At 39.0% G+C, this 21,239-nt stretch overlaps 1 long non-coding RNA gene across 3 annotated transcripts; it reads right to left on the bottom strand.

Annotated features, from left to right (window-relative positions):
* Positions 1-8,716: 8,716 nt before the first annotated feature.
* Positions 8,717-20,980, bottom strand: LOC109491415. Of its 3 annotated transcripts, none has more exons than XR_006585318.1 (4): positions 20,642-20,980; positions 18,568-18,678; positions 15,895-15,995; positions 8,717-10,374 (listed from the first exon to the last, which is right to left on the bottom strand). It is a non-coding gene; the product is annotated as an uncharacterized LOC109491415 (long non-coding RNA). The 3 variants fall into 3 exon arrangements; XR_002144736.3 differs by lacking the exon at positions 8,717-10,374 and adding an exon at positions 11,187-11,468 and having other exon boundaries at positions 20,642-20,979; XR_002144737.3 differs by lacking the exon at positions 8,717-10,374 and adding an exon at positions 11,187-11,454 and having other exon boundaries at positions 20,642-20,979.
* Between the last annotated feature and the right edge of the window lie 259 nt (positions 20,981-21,239).

The following is a 21,239-nucleotide window of genomic DNA, read 5'->3' as shown; positions in this document are numbered from 1 at the left end:
TAGATGTTAGGTGGAGGCTGCCCTTTGCTTTTGGAGGTTGCCCACCATTCCTAGAGACTGCCTTCTGTTCCTTGTCATGCTGGTTTTCCCAGTACAGCTGTTTACTTGATTAAAGTCAACAAGGAGAGTCTCTAGTGTAAGTCTGATATGATAGCAAGACATATACCATAATGTAATTGTAAGAATGGCATCCCATTACCTTTGCCATTAGAAGCAGGTCATAAGTCCCTTCTACATTCAAAGGGAGATGATTGCACAAAAGTGTGAACACCTTCTACAGGCTTCCAGTTATGGAATGAATACATCATGAGGATTAAAGGCACAGTATAGGGAATATAGTCAGTGGTATTGTAATAGCATTGTATGGTGACAGATGGTAGCTACACTTGTGAGTATTGAATAATGTACAGAATTGTTGAATCACCATGTTGTACACCTGAAACTAATGTAACATTGCATGTCAACTATCCATCCATTAAAAAAAGAGTATGGTGGGGTGGGGCGCCTCGGTGGCTCAGCTGGTTAAGCGTCTGACTTTGGCCTAGGTCATGATCTTGCGATTCCCAAGTTCGAGCCCTTGTCAGGCTCTGTGCTGACAGCTCAGAGCCTGGAGCCTGTTTCAGATTCTGTGTCTCCTTCTCTCTCTGCCCCTCCCCACTCACACTCTGTCTCTCTCTCAAAAATAAACATTAAAAAATTAAGAAAAAAAAGGGGGGGTGCTCAGTCGGTAAAGCAGCTGACTTTTGATCTCAGCTCACATCATAATGAATTTGGGCTCTGTGCTGACAGCCTGGAGACTGCTTGGCATACTATCTCCCCCCTCCTCCCTCGCTGCCCTCCCCCCTCAGGCACAATTTTTAACGCTGTCTTGAAATAAATACACATTAAAAAATAAAGTGTGAACACACAGAGGTAGGGATCATGGGGCAGCCACCTTACAGGCTGTCCAACAACAGAGAATGCTAAGAATCTATTCATTTGCATGAATTGGTTCGGTCTCTTTGATTAGGTATTTACAACAGTTCTGCTTGTGAACAGTCATAGAACAAACTTTAGAAATACATCCCTTGTTCAGTATTGGCCTCTTCTGTCCTTCCTGGCACTCTCGGCAGAGGGCTTGCTAGCCCCCAAATGGTTAACATTTCCCCCAAAAGTGGCGTACCCAAACTTGCCTTTCTCTATATCTGTCTAAGCAGGAGATGAGCCCCAGTCCCATCAGCAAAAATTACCCACACCTCACTCCATTCCGTTGGGTCCCTGTAAGCAATTGGGAAACTGTTCTTATAAAGTAGCAAAACTCAGGTATTCAGAGTTGATTATGACCTTATTTGTTATCCAACACAGATTGCATTTTCATGCTAATAGGGGGCAACACTGTGTCAGCCCAGGGTTGTGAGAATTGAAAGGATTTTAGTCATTGAGGCAAGCCCAGCTGGGAAGATATTTGGGCACATTATGACAAATGCAGGCCTAGAAAATTATACTTCTAGGACAGTTGGCTTGTGCTCATGGGAACAGGAACTCTGGAAAAAAGGAAAAGGGAAAACGAATGTCTTCTAAGGAATTATCAGAAGCCAGTTGGACCAACATTTGTCATGCCTTTGAGCAGCTTTGCTGACTGCAGCCATCTTTCAACTTATACTGTGTCCTGATTTTTGTGCTTATCCTTTGGATTTGACATTTCTTGCAGGGCTTACTTAGTATTGGTCCCTGGTTTCTCCATAACTGTTTTCCTTTCCAGGTAAAGTTTTTCTGTATCACCGATGCTTTCCTGGCATCTGATCTCAGCTGAATCCCGGTTTTGACTGAACCATCCCCTCTGAATGTTATAATGACTTTACCCCAGTATGCAGCCCCATGCAGAAAATATTGGAGTATGTGATTAGGATAGCAGTGCTCGCTGCCCAAACAAAATCTCAGGAGCATAATACAATAAGGATGTATTTCTCATTGACAGAGCAGGATAATGCAGGCATTCTTGATCAGGCAGCTCTTCCATAGATACAATGATGCTGGGACCCAGGCTCCTTCCATCTTGTGGCTCTACCATCTTAAACACACAGCTTCCTCCATTACTTTGTTTATCTGAATTAAGCCATGGAAAAGGAAGGATTATGGAAGGTTGTGCATAGGATTTATGGGATAATGTTGCAGTAATGCCAATCAGTTCTCACTTTCACTGGCCACACCCAATGCAAAGGAGTCTGGGAAATGTGATATATATGGCCAGAAAGAAGGGGATGTTTAGCTAGCAGTTTCTGTTACATAGATTGTTTTGGCAGCCATGAACTTATGTCCATATACATGTTGGGAAAACATAGCTGGGCAGTATCTTTGAGGGAAAGGACAATAACCAGTGGTTTAGTTATTGAACATTTATGGAGAACTTCATATGTTTCAGATACTGCTCTAAGTATTTTTTAAAGTAATGACTCATTTAGTTCTTATACAACCCTGTGGAGTAGGTCCTATTATTATCCTCATTTACATGGGGATGAGAAAACTAAGGCACAGAGTAGTTTGGTAGATTGCTTAAGGTAGTAGCACCAGTAAGTGTCAGGAATGAGGATTTGAACCCAACTATCCTGGCTTCAGAGTCCATGTTTTTACCAATAGGCTATATGGATTCTCCAACTTCATCAGTACTGTGACTCTTTCATCACAGTGAAATCTTTTTCTTCATAAAGAAATTGGGTATTTTAGTACAGCCCCGTGAGGAAAGGAAGTATTACTCCCATTAAAATGATAATGTAATATGGTCCACAAAAGTTGAGGAACCTCCTCAAATCACACAGAGAGTAAATTGCCATGTCTCTGTGGGAATAATTCCATTTTGAATTAAGTTTGACATTTCTCATGGCCACATCTGGTTTTTGTTGGTGGAGCTGTAAGTGTGCTCCCTTCAGAGAGCATTTTGGTGCTACTTTATAAGCAAAAATGGGAAAGCATCTGAGGTAAAAGACTCACTTCATCCAACCAGGGTAGGGTAAAGACAGGATTATGAATTAACTTCAGATCTTGTCACCTCCAAGCTGTTTTGTGTTCTTCAGCATCGTAGAAATTAACAGCACGAATATCACGAATGTTTCTGTGTCAGGTGATGCTAGCAAGTGCAGTATTAAGGACTGCATTAAAGCTTTAGAAAATCCTTTGACTCAAGTTTACTTATTGTTGAAAAATAATACCTAGAGCTAATGATGTGATCTTCATACTTCTTTGTGAGTGAAGGTTACCAAGAGTATTAATGAATATTCCACAGCAAGTGATCTGACCTTTGTACTTCATATAGCAATCTATGAATAATACCTAAGGATTTGTTTTTTTAAACATTTTTCCCTTGAAGTTTCATATTTTTATCAAAAATATTTCTTATTTTTATCAATTTTTTTAGTAGCAAAAAATTTGGGACAGTATCTCTGATTTATCTTTTAATGACACTTTTGAATTCTAGAATTTTGCCATTATTTATTTTTGACTTATTGACTGTTAGTCCACATAGGCTTCTACAATAAAATAGCAGTGACTGGTAGCTTCTCAAGCACAGACCTTTATTACTTACATTTCTGGAGCCTTGGAAGTCCAGAATCAGGGTGCTGGCAGATTCTATGCCTTGTGGGGACTCAATTCTTTATTGATGGCTCCCTTCCTTCTGTGCTCCCATGGCAGAAGGGGCAAGGGAGTTCTGTCAGACCTCTTTTATAAGGGCACTAATCCCATTCATGAGGACTCCATCCTCATAAACTAATCACCTCCCAAAGACCTCACCTCTTAATACCATCATATTCAGGGTTAGGTTTTAAAATTTTGGGTGGACATAGCATTCAGACCTTTTCATTTTAAGTTTCAAGGCCACATGCCTAATCTCTTTGGATTAAGTTGTGAGCTTATTAGTACCTTTTTTATAAATGACATGATTCTAACATCAATAAGAAATGACTCTGTTTTAGGGAGTCTTTTTTTTTTTTTAATCTCATGTTTTCAATGTAAAAAGTATAATGAGTCTCTTTAAAAAAACAACAAAGTTTTGGGGTGCCTGGGTGGCTCAGTTGGTTAAGAGTGCGACTTTGGCTCAGGTCATGATCTCGAAGTTTGTGAGTTCGAGCCCCACGGCGGGCCTCTATGCTGACAACTCAGAGCCTGGAGCGGCTTCTGATTCTGTGTCTCCCTCTCTCTCTGCCCCTCCCCAACTTGTGCTCTGTCTCTCTCTGTCTCTCAAAAAGAAATAAATGTTAAAATTAAAACAACAACAACAAAGTTTTCTTAACCTTAACAATATCACTTCTCGGCCTTTTGGCTAAGATCAAGTGTTAACCTTAACAATATTTTTTAAAGGCAAACTTTAAAAGCAAAACAGATGGCACAAGATTTTTATCATTCCAACTTAACTCCTGGTGTTTCTATGTATCTTCCTTTTGTTTTTATATATACCAAAAATCACAATATTTTCAGAGTACAGTACTTTGAAATTTGGAGATTAATTTCATAAGCAGCACTCATTCAATATTTTCATCACAGTTGTGGGAAGTAAATATAATTATAGTCCTCAGTTTACACATAAAGAGGCAGAGGCCTGAGATGCTGGGGACTTGTCATGTCCCACAAACACAACTGGCAATGTGAGGCCCAGTTTCTTCACAAGGATTTAGAATCTGGATTTTCCTGCCTCTCTCTGAGGGCAGAGGATTAATGTGAATGTTTTCTTGGAAATGTCATTAGCTGAAGGTAGGCTAGGAGGTAAGGGCCTTCTGCATGTTCCCAAAAATCTGCCAGGCATTCCACCCTGCTCATACAGAATTTCATCCTCCTAATAGCACTTTGGAGTCAATGTTAACTATTGTTTGTTTTCTTTTTTAAAGATGAAAATTCCTTAAAATTTAGAAAAAGTACCTGATTTACCCAAGTGTTTACAGTTAATCACAGTGAAATCAGAATTGAAGCCTGTGTTCATATAGCTCAAGATATTCTGTGCTTACCTATATTTCTTCCAAAGTAAAACCTTGTTCTGAATACTCTGTGTGTGCTTAGACCTATTAGTATTGAATTTAACAGCAAATTAGATAACTGGGCTCTGGTACTGGCTAGAGTCTAAACCAATACTTGATTGAGAAGTTGGTCATTAGTACAGGCCCATGTCAAAGTTGTATGTGTGCGTTATATGATTGGGTATGTTTATGTTCACCTTATATTCCTGCTAGCATCTAAATTTACCTGGTAGGTATGTTCCCATGCTTTTAGGTGAGACTATCTTCTTTTATATTTGAGATTGATACTATAGACTTGATATTTCATTTTTGACAGTATCCATATTTGTTGGTAGTACTCTTTAATAAGAAGTAATTTGGGAATTTATTCATAAAACAGCTATTGATTCTTATATGAAGAGCAGTTATTTACTTCCAAGAGCGAGATCCTGAAAATAAGATCTAGGATCTGTTTGTCACTTGGCCTAGAATCAAACAATTATCTTTTCTCTAATGCCTTGAAACAATGCCTTTCTTTTCTTAAGAAACCTAACTAACATTTAAGTAACTCTATATATTTGCATTCATATCTTTATATACAAAATAGGTTTTTCCTGAGTAAGGAAAGGATATGAAATCAAGGAACATGTTTTTTCTTCCTTGAGCTCTGCTTTGTAAGCATGTTGGATTTTTATTTAACATTTTTATTTATATCTGTACACTGGCATTGGCATATTATGAAAAAGTGAATCCTAAGTTCTGTCAACACTTTGGCCCCGAAGTAACAATTAAAAAAATAAATCAATTAGCTATTTTTGCATGTATTTACTTTTTATAGAACTATATTTGAAAATAGTGTAGTTGGAAAAAATACATTTTATATAAAAGCATATTATTAGCCCCTTTACTATGAGACTGCGACTTGGATGCATCTCAAATTCTCACACCTATGCATGGAGTTTCCTTTTTTCTGGTATTATTTATACATATCTTTACGGTCAGACTGATAAATGATCCCCTCCATGAGGCCTGGTTCCACCATTCTTCCCTGAAGGCTAAAGTCTACTTGCCAGAGTCCTGCTTGGCTGCCTGACCCTGCTCGGTAGCTGGGGATAACAGGTTGGCAACTGTTGGAGTAATCGCTGTGGAGAAAAGTAGGGGAAATGCCTAATGGACTTGCTAAGGATCCCAGGAGTCCAGAAGCAGTGGTCAGGAACACCCATTGAGAGGCAACTCAACAGAAAGATCCTCCTCACGTATTTACCCCTACTTGAAGCAACTGTCAATGAGGCAGGCCTTGAAAGAGCCTAAATATCCATCAACTGATGAATGGATAAAGAAATTGTGGTTTATATACACAATGGAATATTACGTGGCAATGAGAAAAAATGAAATATGGCCTTTTGTAGCAATGTGGATGGAACTGGAGAGTGTGATGCTAAGTGAAATAAGCCATACAGAGAAAGACAGATACCATATGGTTTCACTCTTATGTGGATCCTGAGAAACTTAACAGGAACCCATGGGGGAGGGGAAGGAAAAAAAAAAAAAGAGGTTAGAGTGGGAGAGAGCCAAAGCATAAGAGACTGTTAAAAACTGAAAACAAACTGAGGGTTGATGGGGGGTGGGAGGGAGGAGAGGGTGGGTGATGGGTATTGAGGAGGGCACCTTTTGGGATGAGCACTGGGTGTTGTATGGAAACCAATTTGTCAATAAATTTCATATTAAAAAATAAAATAAAATAAAATAAAATGCAAAAAAAATATTTACTGAGAACTTACAGTCTCTACTTGAGCTTGCACTCAGTGCTTTCCTAAAGCTGTATCACAGATCATGTGAGGATTAGAATTAAGATGCTGTATTAGGGCCATTTTACTAATGAAGTTATATCACAATCAAACACATGCTGCTTAAAGTTTCACATGCAGTGATGAGCACCCAAAAGCCATATTTTTTGAAAATGGTAGGATAAAGTTAAACATTTTGTAAATAAACTTTATTTTTTAGGCAATTTTAGGTTCACAACAAAATTGAGTATAGTTTCCCCTGCCCCTGCCTGCACACACAAAGCTTCATTATGAACATCCCCCACCAGAGTGGTACTTTTGTTACAGATGATGAGACTACATCGACATATCATTATTACCCAGAATCCTGGGTTTACATTATACTAGGTGTTGTATATTCTGTAGATTTTGACGTTCATCTATTGTATTATACAGAATAGTTTCACAAAGTTTTAAAAGGGCAACAAAAAATATATTCTGACTCCCAGTCTGACTCCCATTGATCAGCAACCCCAGGAGTAGAAAGGGAAGGCCTGGAAATGGACAATTGTGGATGGAGTGCTATACAGATTGTGTGCAAAGGTCTGTGGATTACATGCTGAGCTTGTTACGGACCTCAAGAATCTTTAGTTTTTTGAATAGTACTATACTTTAAAATTTTTGGCACATGTCCATAATGCTAAATCATTAGATTGTTTCCATAGAGACATCTAAGAGCAAAGCATTAAATGTGAAAAAAAGAGTTCAACATAGGGGCAGGAATATATAGGGTTTCCAAGTGCAGGCTCCAGAATGAAAGTACTTGAGTTTCTCTCCTGCCTCTGCCACACACTGAAAGTGAAACATTAGGCATATTGTCTACTGCCCAGTGCCTCAGTTTTCTCATCTGTAAAAAGAGAATTATGGTGTCTATCTCTGTCAGTTCCCCAAGATTGCTATAACAAAATAGCACAAACTAAGTGGCTTAAAACAACATAAATTTATTACCTCACAGTTCTGGAGACTACAAGTCTGAAATCAAGGTATTGGTAAGGCTATGCTCCATTTCAAACCTGTAGGAGAAAATCCTTCCTTTATCTTCCCAGTTCCTTATGGTTTGCTGGAAATTCTTGACATTTCTTCCCTATGACAGACCCTGCTTCCCTATGATAGACCCTTAAAGACATCCCATACACTCAGGCTTTAATTATATGAAGTCATGAATGTGTCTACTTTTTATAGAATAAATTATGATGACATATTAGAACATGTCCCATTGCCCATTGATTACTTTGAGTGTGTACAATTTAATCAGTTCTAGTTGTACCTCTTTGTTATTGCTAAAAATAAATAAATAAATAAAGGATCAGTGTCCTTTCAGTGTTTGTTCCTCAGTTGGTTTGAGTAACTTGAGGTATGGAGTAATCACTTACCTTGCATTTTGCAGGACTTACCAGTCCTGCCTCTGTAAAGCCTGACTACATTATTATTGTTTCCTCCATTTGAATAACTGATTGTCACAATTCCTTGAAATGGAGGATTAATATTTGATTCAATTTTGTTTTTTTAATTCATAGTTTTAGTCAAAAGCCTATGACTTTCAGTTAAGCTGATCATGGTTTAGTCTAATTTCCTAAAGGCTCCTGAGGATTGTTCAGAGGTGACAACTGCTTGTTGTTAGCACCCCAGGAGAATGTGGGATCTTGTGTTCTTTACAGTAGATATCCAGGGCCCTAAGGGCAATCAGTGAGAGGAGTGTATTCTTTAGGTATTGATGATGGTAGGTGCTAAGAAGGAAGCTGTCACCCAAAGGCCATGCACTGACTCAGAGACAGAACTTTTATTTTATTTTGTTTTTAGAACGTAGTGCCGGGGTGCCTGTGTGGCCAGTCGGTTAAGTGTCCAACTTCAGCTCAAGTCATGATCTTGCGGTCCGTGAGTTCGAGCCCTGTGTAGAGCTCTGTGCTGACAGCTCAGCCTGGAGCCTGATTCTGATTCTGTGTCTCCCACTCACTCTGCCCCTCCCCCCACTCATGCTCTGTCTCTTTCACTCTCAAAAATGAATAGATGTTAAAAATAATAATAATAATAAAAAAAGGACGTAGTGCCAAATGATGGCTCCATGTCTGTAATACTGGCTTTCTTATATCCCATTGAGTCTTTTAATAGTCTTAATATTTTGATTACTATAACTCATTTCTTAAGTTACAGACACGCAGTATCTGGGGCTACTATAATTGTTGTATATAAGCCTTTGATATATATTTCTATAATGATATATATTAGGTTTTGTTAGGTTAAGTGGCCTTGTGTTTGTCATCATTGTGCTCAAAATTATTTCCATGAAAATGTAAGAGGCAATCGCATTTGGACAAACTGGGTATATTATTTTGGGTATATTACTGCACACATCAACCATTAGACTTATGCAGCATACCCATACACCAGCTCTTGAGAAAGGAAATTTATGTTTTTAGAACAAAGCACTGAAGTCACCATCTCAATGTCACATAGCCAAATGGTGAGGTTTGAAGAAGTAACTCATAGCATTTGGTATGTAATGCTTGTAAAGCTGTGACTCACATGGTCAAGAACAGGGCTACATTTAAAGAATCGGCTCCTAAGTAACTTCTTCATTTGTATTTCTCTCATTTAAAGAAGTCCACACAGATTCTTAGTGTTATTTCTACTATGCAGTAGCCTCAACCTTCTGATCCTACTCCCCATCCCAGAAGAACCTCCTTTCTCATGTATGCTGATTTTTGTTTTTATCATTTAATTATTCTTTCTTTTATTGTACTTTCCTGCAGAACAAGTGTTCTGCTCCATGGACACTTTTTCTCCTCAGAGATACAGGGTAAAGGTTGGGGAAGAGAAGCTAAACAGTAGTTGCCTAAGTGGTCTTTATAGGTTGGAGGAAGAAGAGTATGAAATGTAAATAATTATCTCTAAAATAAGTAGGAGAAAGCATTTTGTTCGAAATTCTAACCAGTTAATTCTTACTGTGCTCTACAGCAATAGTGGAGCTGGGAACTATACTAGAAATCAGAGAGGACATTGATGCTGTCATAGTTGAGGTGACCCATGCAGGCTTGCATATTTATTCACTTGCAGATCCAACAGTAGAACCGAAGCCTCTTGATACTTCACTTTTACTATGATTATGCAAAAATACTTATCTGGAGTCTTCAGTGGTGTGCAAGCATTCTAGATTTGAAGGTTTTGTGGATTTAAAGTATAGAACAGCCAGCAAACTTTTGGCATGATTTAGGAATCATAAGGAATTCTGATACCAGCCATAGGTGGAACAATGTTTTGGTGGGCAAATACTTTCATGCACATTATCTCACTAGTCCTCACAACAATCTTATAAGCTGACAGATAATATGAGTCTTATTCATTGATGAAATATTGAGGATCAGAGATGCTACATGACCTCTTCCTGGTCACATTGCTGGGTAAGCGATTGAGCCACAACTAATTCCCAGATCTATTGACTTCTGGTCTATTTTCAGTCTTTCTGCTAAACTCTATCTATGGACATACATACACACACACACACACACACATACAGTTCCTATTGTACAATGGGTAGATCTTAGCAGGATCTTGGTATCTTCTTCAGGCAGAAAAGATAACCTCACTACCTATAAGAGGAAATAAATCAATGACTTATCATTAAAGGAAATTTCTTTATCTTTAAAGAATTGGATATGAAGAAATGAATGGCTTCATGTCAAATAATGAAAATGTTTATCCTCTTTTTAAAAATTTTTAACATTTATTTATTTTTGAGAGAGAGAGAGAGCACAAGCAGGGGAGGGATAGAGAGAGAGGGAGACACAGAATCTAGGCTCTGAGCTGTCAGTACAGAACCTGATGCAGGGCTCGAAGCCACAAACCACGAGATCATGACCTGAACTGAAGTCAGATGCTTAACTGACTGAGTCACCCAGGTGCCCCATTTATCTGCTTTTAATTTTTTCAAATTATTTCTACCTTTTCTTCCAGCATTGCTCACAAATGATTAAAAGTTTCTGTAGAAGGAGGGATGCCTGAGTGGCTCATTTGGTTAAGTGTCTGACTTTGGCTCAGGTCATGATCTCACAGTTTGTGAGTTCGAGCCCCGTGTTGGGCTCTGTGCTGACAGTTCAGAGTCTGGAGCTAGCTTCAGATTCTGTATCTCCCTTTCTCTCTCTGCCCCTCCCTTGCTCTCTCTTTCTCTCAAAAATAAACATTAAAAAAAGTGTAGAAATCTTTTTAAAACATTTTTTAATGTTTCTCTTTTATTTTATTTTTGAGAGAGAGAGACAGAGCGTGAGCAGGGGAGGGACAGAGAGAGGGAGACACAGAATCTGAAGCAGGCTCCAGGCTGTCAGTCCAGAGCCTAACATGGAAGTCGAACTCGTGAACTGTGGGATCATGACCTGAGCCAAAGTTAGATGTTTAACTGACTGAGCCACCCAGGTGCCCCTCTGTAGAAGCAAATCTTAATGATCATATTCTTTTCTTTTCTTTCCTTCTTCATTTCTTTCTCAATTCTCCCACTCCTCCTCCCTGCCACCTTTCTTTCCAGCTGACTTACTCTGAGCTGGAAGCAATGAGAAACTTCTGGTTCCTTTCATTGGTGTTATTCAGGTTAGTAGAAAATTCTGCTTCCTTCATCTGTCAAGATCTTCAGTCTTTTGCTTTCTTTGAAATCTGACCTCTGAACAAGGCTGTAACATCTGGAAAATAGTAGCTGAATTGATTTATTTCAGATTGTTGCTATGGTGATTCCCTACCAATATAGATAGAAAATGAAGACGGGAAATGAATATGTTGAAGAGAGTGATGGAGAAGCTGGTCAGACTGAGGAAAAGGCATGCAGGGCTGAGGAGGGCATTTATGATTGATCTACTCAGGGGTAGAGTCATCTTATAAGTTTGCTGTTAAGTCATCCACAGTGATCACAAATAAGTCATTTGCATTTGAGAAGAAGCAGTGAAATGTTTTTGTTACATGGGTAGCAAAAAATGTCCCAGACTTAAAATTCCCCAGAGATTTTCTTTTCCTTCTCTAGGAACAGGACAGTGAATATAAATTGTAAAAGAAATTTTTGTGACAGGGAACATTGTGAATCTTGAAATAGTTCTCAGCACTGTGCTTTATTAAACATATTTTTTGAAATGATAGGAAAAAGACTTATCTGGAGAAAAAGTAGATATATCAATTCATTTTTATGTATTTATTCATCTGTTCATTCATTTCTCCAACTGTTTATCCATTCTTTAATTCAACAAATTTTTTTTCTTTTTTTTTTTTTTTTTAATTTTTTTTCAACGTTTATTTATTTTTGGGACAGAGAGAGACAGAGCATGAACGGGGGAGGGGCAGAGAGAGAGGGAGACACAGAATCAGAAACAGGCTCCAGGCTCTGAGCCATCAGCCCACAGCCTGATGCGGGGCTCGAACTCCGGGACCGCGAGATCGTGACCTGGCTGAAGTCGGACGCTTAACCGACTGCGCCACCCAGGCGCCCCTCAACAAATTTTTATTGATCCTTTATACCAGGCTCCAGATATTTTAGTAAATTCAATAAATATCAATAAACTGTACATATGTTTATGAGGCATTAACTACACACAAGACAACCTACAGGTTGATGTGAGTTGTATAATCATCAGGGCCATTGAATAGCTGTTTCTGCCTCAAGGTTTGATGAAGGAGATATTTGGGAGAAAAATAAGGGCAAGAAGGATCTTGATAGGTGTGTGGAGGTAGGATAGAGGGAAGAAAAATGTGAGGGAAATGCATACAATTGTGATTAAAAAGAGTTGATTACATTGGCCATTTACAGTCTTAGAGATTGATACCATATGTAGAAATGCTCTTCACTCTTCACTTACATTATTGACCTTTGGAAGGCAGGAGCTCAACTTGACATAGCTTAGAGGTATGTCAAATAGACACCTGGGTTTGGGTGTAGGTGATGTTGGGAAGGCTTTGGAAATAAACATTTGTAGCTGCTCAAAATCAGAATGTGAAAAAAAGGAGGAAGCAGTATAAATGCGGTAGAATCAAATACCAAGCAGCGTACAACCACTTTTTTCACAACAGGTGACACAGGGCCTCCTTGCCTGTTGTGACCCTTCAGGTTTTAGATTTCAGTCATATGGGGTTCCTGGGTGACACAGTCTATTGAGCGTCCAACTTTGGCTCAGGTTATGATCTCGTGGTTCATGAGTTCAAGCCCCACATCAGGTGCTGCTATCAGCACAGAGCCTGCTTCAGATCCTCTCTCCCTCTTTCTCTGCCCCTCCCCTACTTGTGCTCTCTCAAAAAATAAAACATTAAAAAAATTTCAGTCATATGAAAAAATGAAGAGAGGTGAATTCTACTCTTTATAATACAGTCTTCCAATCCTGCTCCCACACAGGATTGGTGCCACAGTGAGCGGTCAAAGTCAAGAGTATGAACATACAAGTTTTGAACCTGGCTCTGACACGTACACTGTGTTTAACCTTGGACAAATCCTTTAACTTCCTGGGACTTTAGATTTCTCATGTCAGAACAAAACAACCTCTCAGCCAAGTAGTTCATAAGAGCATAATATTAGAATCAGAAAGGGCTATAGTGGTTTAAAATATATTTTCAGCTGTATAAATAAAAGCCTGAGATGTAAAAGAAATATGTTAATTCTTAACTTCATTAATTCATAAGCTGTGTAATTCTCCCTAAGAACTTTGTGATTCCATCACATCTTTCAGCCAAGATTAGTCAAGGGCTGTCAGGTGGGCTCAGCTTCCTAAGACTTCATTATTATTAAAAATACACTTTGAGGAATTATCATAAATAATTAAAATAAATGTCAGTTATTTAAATAAATGAACAGGGGTGTCTGGGTGGCTCAGTTGGTTGAGAGTGTGACTTCAGCTCAGGTCATGATGCTAAGGTTCGAGGGTTCGGGCCCCACGTGGGCTCTGTGCAGACAGCTGAGAGCCTGGAGCCTGCTTTGGATTTTGTGTCTCCTTATCTCTCTGCCCCTCCCCTGCTCATGCTCGCTCTCTCTCTCTCTCTCTCTCTCAAAAATAAATAAACATTAAAAAATTTTTTTAAATAAATGAGCAAAGACTATATTCCTGTTTTTGCACACAGAGTTTTCAGCATCTGTGAATTAAATAACATTCCTCATTCAATGCTGGGATTTAGCCTTGAGTAAATTCTATTCATTGTTCAAGTGTGTAATTTCCTTTCAATATGTCAATGTAGAATTTATGCTAATTTTTACTGGAGTTAAGTGTTCATAGCAAAATGAGCTCTTTTTGAGCTCTTTTAATTTAATAATGGGAGAATGCACGGAAGCAGTTATTTAGTGGAAAGGGGCATTATTTATTTGTTTCTGGAATTTGGACTTTTCTTAAAATATTCATTATAGCATAAGGGCTATCATTTGCAGCAGGATGTAAAGCATGTGCTCAGCTGAAGCCCTGCACTTTACTTTGCATCTGTTACCTTTGCTTCTCCCCTTCTTCATGGTATCTTGAGACAGAATAATAGGTGATGTTTTCACATCAGGGCAGAAAATCCAAGACCTCTGAGTAACAAGTATCAATTTCATTGACTTTATCTGTTCTCCTTCTCAGAACGTTATGTTCTTGTTAGGGATTGAACTTGACCTAGGTTCTGAACATCCTGCAAACAGACTTGGTGACTTTACACAAATCTCAGTCAATCCTTCTACAACTTGTCTTTTAGAAAAGTTAGATGGTTAGATTGGGGGTGGGTTATTAAGAAGAGGGATGTGATGTAAGAATTAATGTTATGAAATAATTACTGTGATTGAATTTTTTATCAAGTGTCTTGGTTTATTCCAAGATAACCAATATATGAATTCTTGTCTACACAATTTTTACACCTGGATCTCTCTCTGAAACGTACAAGAAAGGGCATGGCATAAAGTCTCTAAGAATGCTAACTATAGTGAAAGAACTATAAAATGGCAAATCCATTTATGCTATGGTTCTCAGAGTGTGGCCTCAGAGCCAGCAGCATCTGGAGCACCTGGGAACTTGTCCAAAATGCATATTTTTGGCCCCAGTCTAAACCTACTAAATCAGAATCTCTAGAGGTGGGATCCAACAGTTGCGCTTCTCTAAGTTTTCCAGGTGATACTTAATAAGCTATAGTTTGAGAACCATTAATTTATAGCATTCTACATATTCTGGTATGTTCTTTTGTTGAACTAAGCTGAATAACATCTGACTTGGCTATATTGTTACATTTACTTTGTTCTTCATTTACTCGTCTTTTTTCTCATGGGTTCTATGACTCTTATAACTAATCTTAAAAATGAATGTTTCCTCTTAAAATAAATGTTTCCTCCTGAAAATAATATTTCCTCTTTATCTTTGGCTGCTAGGAAGCTCAGAGCCAAATTTGAGACCTTGTACAAGATCTCACGGCCTCCTTCCTAGTTCTCTTTTTATTTTCTAACCTTATTGTCCCTTTGCCCCAATTTCCCCACACTATTATGTTACATGTTGAGTATTTTGAAAGATGATGATTAAATAAGCACATTTATTAGGCGACAGGAGTAATAAATGTATATATCTGATATGATCCCCTGGTGTCAGTTCTCAGTGTGTTTATTTTATGTACAAACTGAAAACTTCATTTGGGATATTCTTGAGAGAATCTGTAAGATGCAAGCTTAAATATCCAGACTCATTTTATCTGATAGCTCCTACATATTGACATCTTTCTAGTATGAAGTGACCCATTAACTTAAATACGTGGAAACCGAGAAGTCCTATTTACTTCTTAGAGGCATTAATGGTAGTGAAATTTTTCATCAAGGATTCTCTCGCCATCAAAGTCATTTTTTTTTGACATTGCAAAATCACCTCTACCTAATGGCTTTATTAACACATTGAGAGCCAAAATGTGATTGTAAAAGAGGGATTTTTCTTACAAGTGCTTTTCCTTAAGATGGGTAATGTTAAAGGTTTTATAAAATTTCAGCTTTCAGGGACATTCACACATACAGCACTCACTGCTTGGGATGGCTCTGACACATTTTGGCAGCAATGCTGTAATTAACAAAGTCAGAATGGAGCCTGATGTCAACCATATAATATGGATCACCAAAGCCACCCCCTTTTATTTAACGTATAGATGTCACTCACCTCTAGCAGTTCTTAATTATGTCAGATCTGTGCAGCAAACAACAAATATTTAGGGGAAGATTCATCCTCCTGTATATTTTGTAATGAAGCTTGTGAGCCTGCTAAATAATTAAAATAAACAAATGAAGACTAATTTGCTTACTTTTAATTTTTACCCAATCTACTTTAGTTAATAATTTACAAGGTAAAAATGAATAGAAGATCAAAATGACTTCCCTTCCGGCTCCCATGTCGGCGTGATGGTGGAGAGATTCTGCCTTATTGACTGCTCATTTGTAGTAGAAATAACCCCAGAGAAAACAGTGTTCAATGTGAACCAGGCTTTAATAAAAGGAGCGGCAGACTCCGGAGGTTTTTTCTATTTCCATATAATCCCAGGATCATTTGTCTGGAGCTGTTTTTGAATTATTCATACCAACAGTAGCTCTTTCAAATATTAGATGTGAACAGTTTCTATGGTACAGTTTCACAGGCAGCGTCTTTTTTTGCTGGCATTTTAAAAATAGAACTTTTTTTTTTTCCTATTCCAGATTGCTCTTGGGTGCTTCCAGGTGGGGTTGTATTATTAGCAAAACATTAAGAGGCTGTTTGGGGGCTAATTCTCAGACTTCTCCAGGTGAAAGAGGAAGAGAACAGAGAACTATAATGAGAATGTGATATTTCTGAGAAAGTGTTATTCATTTTAACTGGGCTTTTGAAAACCCTAGCACAGTCCTGTTGTAAGCATTGTTCAGGAGAGTGGAGTTACCATTTATTCTCATTCACTGCACTCTTAAATAAATTGGATTGAAGGGATTTATTCCGCTGATCCTATTGTTCTTATGCCCCATTTGACCCCAAGCTTTGAGTCTGTGTTTTGCAGGAGAAAACAAGCCTCTTTAGGGAGGTCTCACAGGGCAGGGAGATGCTGTTTCTCCTACTTCTCCTGTCACTTCTCCCCACCCTTCACTTTATACCCCAGCCATTCCAAAGTCCCTTAAGTTCTCCACTCACCATGAAAGTTCTTTTGGTATCTTTTCTTTGCACTTGCTATATTTGCCTAAAATGCCAGCATGTCTTACCCGCTGACACCTTGATTCTCTCTACTATTACGTATGTCCTCATCCTTTAAACTTAGGTTAGAGTGCTCATTTCCTCCCTAGAACTGGTAACTGATTGCCTGGATTAGAGAATTTCCCCAGAAATAAACTCTGAGGCAGCAATTTGAGTGCAAGTAGTATTTTGGGAAGTGATTCCAAGAAGTACTGGTAGGAAAGTGTGTGAGAAGGAAGTGAAGGAAGCCAATGGAAGGTATATTATAAGCAGTTTACTGTGGGCAATTGAGACTGGAGCCTGCTTTGGGACTCTGGGAGCCAGTACAGAGTTCGGCCACACAGGGAGAAGTCAGCTGAATGATATCCTCTTGTTCCCACTGGCTGAGGACAGAGGACTGCTCCTGGAGGTACTGAATCCTTGTCAATTCTGGCCTGTGCCTGGCTGTGAAAAGAAGACTGGTGGAGAATTGCAGATGCATTCAGTAGAATGCATAGATATGTGCTAGAGCAGTGAGAACCAAGGGGATATGTGTTAGGAACCAGTACATCTATTGCATTGCCCTTGCTACACACACACACACACACACACACACACACACACACACACACACGTGCTGTGTTTCTGTATGTTGAGGTTAAGAAACTGCTTTTTATTCATCTCTGTGCTTTCCGTATCCTAGTATAATGCCCAGCACACCATAACTATGCAGTGAACATTTGTTGAAGCAGCAAGTGTGGAATGATCGAGTGAGTCTATTAGGCAGACCCACCCTCAGTTTTTATTTCTGATGCCTCCTTATAAGCACACTCTACCCATCATTAAGGCACCTTCCTCTCCTGCCTACGTACTCAGTTCTCAGAGAGAGTCACTCCATATATCAAACAATTACCTTGGTGCTTTTATAGTTCTGCTTTTAGAGGAATATTCCATCCCCTACTCTGAGATGTGCTTACTCTATTAAGGCCTTTACTCTTTTTTATATGAGAGAAGGTGGAGGAGAGAGGGGGAAAGAGAGAGAGACAGAGAAAGAGAGAGACAGAGAGAAAGGAGGAGGGAGAGGGAGAGAGGTAATGAAAATCTTAAGGAGGCTCCACACACAGTGTGGAGCCTGACACGGGGCTGGGTCCCACGACCCTGGGATCATGACCTGAGCTGAAATCAAGACGCAGATGCCCAACTGACTGAGCTACCCAGGCACCCTCTCTGTCAGGCCTTTTCAAATGAGGTAGTGAAGTGGTGGGGGAGCTCTATGGGAAGATGCTGGGGAGTAGAATTGGTGCCAGGGTTTTAGTTCCTGTATTGCCTTCCACTTTCTTCCTCTCACACACCAAAGTTGGGTGGCAGACACCCCCAGAACCCTGCTCTTTTTAAAGGAGCAGAATCTCTCTTCCATTAGGAGGTTTGCTCAAATTCAGGGCAAAGAGAAGAGGTCCCTTTCCTGAAAACAGTAATCTTAGCCTAGTGGTCTGGGAAGCCCACACCCATCCTCTGTATGTGTCCTTCCTGAATGCCAGTCCACTTTGTGTTTTGGGTGGAGGGTCTCCTGTCATGAGTCCTGGATCCAGCGTACTTGGCCTATGCCTTTTAGTTTGGTCTGATTGGCTTGGTTCTGTCTTCAGAATTTCTGTAGCCACCCACCTGTGTTTTCTCAAAGCACTTTCCCCCACTGTGATGTCCAGCCTATCTTTGTCTCTCCATCTTCTTGGTAATCCTGAGAACTGAGGGGAGTTCTGGGGGGACTCCAGAAGCCTGGGGGGAGGAGTGCAAAGAATAAATAGGAATAATCTCTCCCCAACCCCAATTTCCATTATAGTAAGGAAGATAGAAATAGAAGCAAATAATTACATCATAGTCTGGTAAATCCAACAATAGCTTCAATGAATTGATAATTTGCTTACAAACAGCATATGGAAATTTCAATATTTCTTTATTTCCTACCTTGTAGAAAAGAATCTATTGCAAAGAGATGAGATAAGGCAGCATGTTGTAGGTTACTCATTTTTGGAGAGCTGTCAGGGCCATTTTGTGCAAAGGCGTAAAGGTAGGTAATGAGGTGGAAGAGACACCAAACTAGGAACACGCAGGTCTGGGAGTTAGTTTTGGCTTTGCCAGATTTCAGCTATATAAATATTGTAAGTCATTTCCTCACAATGAGCCACATCAAATGTAAAATAGGATGTCTGTTCTTTTTCTCATAGTACTGTAATGTAGGTCAGTACAATAATGGTTTGATAGAGTTATGAAAATTATGCATAATTGGATATAAACTTTAAGGAAAAGAAAAATCTTACCACGCATCCTAAAAGTCTATCCCTTAATGGAAGAGTATAGAAATTTTCTGTAGAATATCTCTTAATTAACTTTTCTTTAATCAACTCCCCAAATAACTGAAACTCTCTACTTCCTCTATAAAATACCCTAACAGATGCCAACAGCACAGTGAAGATTTCAGGGTTATAATGCCTATGAATGTCTGCTACAACCATTTGAGTTGTGTGCTCGCAAGAATCCTGGTTACCATGTCTATTCATTCCAGTTCATTCTTTTATTCAGTAGATACTTGTTGATCATCTACTCCAGACTGGGTATTGTTTCATGTACTAGAGATGTGGCAATGACCAGTGTCCACTGTATTCTAGTTGTATTTAATATTATAATTATGTAATTTAGTTAAAATATTTCATCAACTAACTAATGAAAAATAAGTGTGAAAGAATTGCTGATTTTTATGAATATTCGGTTAAAAAGTTATAATGGGCATCTGTCCTACTATCCAAGATCTTTTAAATTCCTTCTTAAACTTAAAAAAAAAGTTTTTAATGTTTATTTATTTTTGAAAGAGAGAGAGAAAGACAGTGTGAGTGGGTGTGAGGAGCAGAGAGAGGGAGACAGAGAATTTGAAGCAGACTCTGAGCTGTCAGCCCAGAGCCCAACATGGGGCTTGAACTCGCAAACCATGAAATCATGATCTGAGCCAAAGTCAGACACTTAGCCAACTGAACCACCCAGGCGCCCCTAAATTCCTTCTGATATTTCCATTTCTCTTGTGACTTTGGATGTGTCAGTCAGGTGCCCCTGTAACTAATGGACATGAGATTGGGTGTGGGGCATCTATTTTGTGTTGAGGTTCCAGAGTTAGCTGTGGTGGCAGTTTTCTCAGCTCAGTTCTGTAGTGTAATTCCTGAAAATTTGGTTTATAGCTACTTGTATATCTTCTCCCTCTCCAAATTCTGCGTCTCCAAATATCTCTTAATAAATTCCTTTTCTTAATGAATCGGTCATAATGAATCCTGTTGTTTGCAACTAAGAACTTTAATCATTACAAATCCTTTGGAAAGATTTTTAAAAACTAAGCTTCAAAACATACACACACACACAAACACACTGTCAAATTGGTTGTAGGCAAAACAATGTGCAACATTAAGGGGATGATAAAAATCATTAGAAATATTTCACTCTCAGATTGCTTCACAGTTTTTTTCTTATTAGTTTTGGTCCTACTTTAAAGAAATCTAAATTGGAAATCAGTGCTCTGGCATTGTGGGTGTGGGACTCTAGTCAGTGCATCCATGCTCAAAGAAAGGCCTTTACTCACCATCAAGGGGTAGAATATTGATGTACATTGATAAGTTTTTATTTAAAATAAAATATTTAAATTATTCATGAATCACTTTTGATAATTTTCAACTTTTGATCACTTTGATCCACCAACCTTTTGTCAGGTGCAGAAACTTCTATACACTTTGAGGCATGTGAGCTTGGAGATCATGTCCAAGGAGGAGCCTCCTCCTTACTCCCCACTGTTGGTTTCTTTGGGCCTGTGCCTCTCAGGCAGTTCTAAGGGCTTGGCCTATGTCTTTCAGCAAGGCTTCCTTAAACTCCAAGATGCCCTTTCAGGACTGACACCTCTGGTAGCTCCTTTGGTTGAAAATCTCTCTGAAGCTATAATGAGGTCAGGTTGTCTCTGGACAGGGTGTCATTTAGCATTGTGGTGTCATAGGTGTAGCCAGTGGCCATGTTAAGCACTCACTGTCCTCTAATACATATATAGATTTCTTATTTCCTCACATCTTTTCCTTCTATTGTTCTTTCCTCTCTCTGTCTTCTCTCCTTTTCCTTTATCTCCCTCTCTTTCATTTGACTTTCTCCTTCACATTTGTCTCCCTCACTCTTATTTCAGCCTTTCCCTCCTTGTTTCCACACTTCCCCCCTTTCCAAGCCAGTGCACCTGAGATCCTGGTAGGAAATGAAGCAGAAATCCCCTTCATTGAACACGAGGGTACAGTTTCTATGGTAATCTTTGCTGAATG

The sequence above is a fragment of the Felis catus genome, chromosome C2 (genome assembly GCF_018350175.1).
Source record: "Felis catus isolate Fca126 chromosome C2, F.catus_Fca126_mat1.0, whole genome shotgun sequence".
In the NCBI taxonomy this organism is placed as follows: domain Eukaryota; kingdom Metazoa; phylum Chordata; class Mammalia; order Carnivora; family Felidae; genus Felis; species Felis catus.
Note: the sequence above shows the minus strand (reverse complement) of the source record. Positions and strands in the feature narration are given on the sequence as shown.